Source organism: Odocoileus virginianus, chromosome 25 (assembly GCF_023699985.2).
Source record: "Odocoileus virginianus isolate 20LAN1187 ecotype Illinois chromosome 25, Ovbor_1.2, whole genome shotgun sequence".
NCBI lineage: Eukaryota > Metazoa > Chordata > Mammalia > Artiodactyla > Cervidae > Odocoileus > Odocoileus virginianus.
This window is the reverse complement of record NC_069698.1, coordinates 7,359,837-7,363,900: the sequence shown is the minus strand read 5'-3', so window position 1 is coordinate 7,363,900 and position 4,064 is coordinate 7,359,837.

Here is a 4,064-nt window from a genome sequence, read left to right as displayed (position 1 = left end):
CGACCATTTTTTTGATTGGGTTGTTTGTGTTTTTTTTACTGAGTTGTTTGGGCTGTTTGTTTTTGTTTGTTTGTTTGTTTGTTTTTGAAAATTAAACCCTTGTCAGTCTCATCATTTGCAAGTATTTTCTCTTAGCCCATAGGTTGTCTTTTCATTTTGTCCATGATTTCCTTTGCTGTGCAAAGCTTATAAGTTTGATTAGGTCTCATTTTGCTTCTGTTTCTATTGCCTCGATATGACTTACATCAGTGACTGTTTTGCCTATATTCTCTTCTAGGAGTTGTATGGGGTCATGTCTTATCGTTAAGACTTTAGTCATTTTGAGTTTATTTTTGTGTATGGTGTATTCTAACTTCATTGATTTCCATGTAGCTGTCCAATTTTCCCAATACCATTTGCTGAAAAGACTATCTTTCTCCATTGTCTATTTTTGCCTCTTTTGTCAAAGATTAACTGACTGTAAGTGTGTGGGTGTATTTCCAGGTTCTATTCTGTTCTCTCGATCCATATGTCTGTTTTGTTGCTAATACCATACTGTTTTTATTATTGCAGCTTTGTAGTATTGTCTGACAGCAAGGAGGGTTATGTGGCCTGCTTTGTTATTTTTCTTCAGAATTGTTTTAGGTCTTTTAGGTTTCATATAAATTTTAGCATCATTTGTTCTAGTTCAATAAAAAAATGTCATGGGTAACTTGATATAGATTGCATTAAATCTGTAGATTGCTTTATGTAGTATGGCCATTTTAACAATATTAATTCTTCTAATCCAAGAACATGGGATACTTTTCTATTCCTTTAAATCATCTTCAATTTCCTTTGCTAATACTTTATAGCTCTCAGCATATAAATCTTTCACTTCCTTGCTCAGATTTATTCCCAAGTATAATAAATTATGTGTTTAAAAGAAAGAGCAGGAGACTTTTTTAAAAAGGGGGAATGGTTAAGATAGCTTATTGCTGAAAAATACTTTTAGTGTATTATAAAAAGAATAACAAATATCAATGCATTTTAAATTTTATTTAAAATGTGGTCTCTTAAAACTTGAAGGTGGAAGTTGAATGTTTATATGCATTATGTTCTTACTATTTATTTTATTCTGCATAGCTCTGAAAGGGCAAGGGTAAAGTAACTTCTTTGGAGTTATCCTCCAATGCATTCATTGTTTTCCTAAATGCAATTTCATAAGTTAATTTGACTTACTCCAAATTGAAATTTGGAGGAAAATGCAGAGGACTTTTAAACCCATTAATTATATGTTATAAGTTATTTTAGACATGAATGATGTTTTATAGTCTATAGTAATTAAAAGTTACCAGTAAAGGTATTTTGTTTCAACTAAAAGATGTAAATTTACTTCAAGCTCCTCTCCCAACTCCACTGAAGTAAGGTATTTTAAAATGATATGTTTTATAGCCATATGTTAAAAGTAGGCCACAGACTTATTTTATGATATCATGGAGTAGATGTCACAACTCATCACTTTGGAGGCAAGTGTTTCTCTTTAGTCCAAATATTCCCTTTGCATTTGATTTAAGTTGCCTAAAACAGATATTTCTGAATTAGGAAGTAAAACTAACTCTATTTCACATCTAATTCAGGACGTATTCTAACTTTCTAAATCTAAAATCAGCTGAATATGCAATTTGGAATTTTTTTTATAATTTTTATTTCATCAAACAGAAAGAAAAAGAGACTTCTTAACTATTAACAAATAAGATTATATTTTCATGTAATATTGTAAAAGTGTATGGTACAAAGATGTAATACAAAAACTATTTCATCAGTCCTAAAATGGAGTTAGAAATATACAGAGGCTCCATTTTATTCATTTATTTAAAAAAATGAAATCCAAGTAAATTTAATACCTATCACTGCATCATGTATATTTCAAATTTTAGAGTATATTTCCTAAAATGACCAGCTTTCTGTTAGGCATGTTTAGTTTGGGCCACAAAGTGTGGCTGGCTTATTGGAGGCTGCCAGTAGGTGGCAGTGTAAATTATAAAGACATTAAGAGAAAGAAGCAGTGAGAAGGAAAACATTTGTAGAAGAAATACAATTTATTCTTGGTCAGAAAACCAAGGTAAATTGCAATTTTTTGCTTGAATTTCTTCCTAGGAAAATCTTCTTTTACATTCTTGAATTGTTTCTACTTGAAACAGACTAAAATATGTGGTTATATGGAGAAAACATTTTGAAAATTGTAAAAATCTGCCAAATCAGAAAATTTTAATGAATACTTTTAATTAAATAAAATAATTCGGTCTGATTTACTTTTCTAATTGAATCTTTAAGTCCAACTGTACTTTTTATAGAACCCACTAGTGGCCAGCACTGCATCCTTCTTTAAGTTATAAATTATATTGATATTAAATTCTAACCTACATAAAGTAAGCAAACTACTGCATCAGGAGCAGAGCATAGAAATCTGGACACAAAGTATCAGAGAAACCAAAATTTATGTTGCATGTTCAAACAAACAAATTATAACACAGACAAATGTTCATGAATTGATATTTTTCCTGCCCCAATCCTCAACACACAGACACACACAGGCAGACATAAACACATACACACACACATACACACACACACACATACAAGGAAACTTTGGCTTTTCACTATCAAATCCAGCTTTCTTAACTCTAAGCAAATTAGAAGAAACCCAATAGAAATGTAAAGAAACTACTGAAGATATGTCTATTATGAGCAATGTAGTGATGACTAACAGAGAAGAGATTAAAAGATGTTTAAGAAATACATACACATACACCATAAATACATACTCAGATTGATAATTTTCTTGTTAATCTGGGGTGATTTAGTGTAGCATAAAATAATATTGCATTTCTCAATAGTTTCTTTTAATGCTACTATATTAAAACTATATTGAGGCACACCTAATGTCTTTAATAATGATAGGAAATATACATAGCATATATATATATGTATGTATGTATTTATGCAATGTAACTGCTTAGATAAAATATAGATACTCATCATGACTTTGAAAAAAGTTTTAATTTAAAATGACTGAAAGAACTCTGAAAGATAATCAGGAAAAGAATTAAGTTTTAATATATAGTAAGCAGAACGCTAAATGCCTTATATAAAAATGTCGTCATAGAAACAAGCCTACATGGTACATTATTTTTAATCTTTTTTTTATGAATGAGAAATATAGGCTCATAGAACTTAAGGAATGTCACTGTTGGCACAGCAATTAGAGTGACAAAATTTGATCTCAAACGTAGACTTGCCTCTAGGGATGCTTCTTCCATCACACTATGCTATTTCAATGTTTTGAATATTTGATTTACACAGAGGGGCACAAACACTAAAATGAAGCATCAATGTACTTGGTCAGATCAGGGTTTTATTGTCAATTTGACAAAGCACATTTAAATAGATGGAGAGAAAGATCTATTATGTATCTAAATGCTATGCTGTTATATTTTTGTTTGAAAGATGTATGTAAGTCACTTGTTCCCATATTAACCAATCCCAAAGTACATTTGCTCTGAATTTTCTTTTTTTTAATGTAATTTTTTTATTTGTGGTTTTTAAATTTCCTACCAGATTTTTGCATGCCACTTTTTTCCATTTTTCCATTGTGACTATCTCTATCAAACTCTGGAGTTTTTATCTAAATTCTTTTTTTCCCCTAAATTCTAACTAGCTTATTATATGCTAAAGAACTAAATAGGCTGTCAAACTCATTGGAATATTATGTTACAAAAAGATAGAAATCCTGATTGTCTATGTGGTTTGCTATAAGTGAAGAATATGAATTCTGGTTCCTAAATTTTAAGACATATGTTTTGCTTAGAGACAATTTTTTTTTCTTTTTTTCTGAATTCTCAACTATATTTCAAACATTTGAGTATCCTTCAGAATGAAAATTTCCATTTACTTGTATAATATAGAATATTTCTAATGACTAGCAACAGTTTCTTGGATGGAATTAATAAGTTAAAAGCTCCTAATATTAGATGTATTTTTACCTCAGCTTTAGGTTTTAGGGTTAAACAAAATTTTAATGAAAACAGTTTTAGGAACCAGCT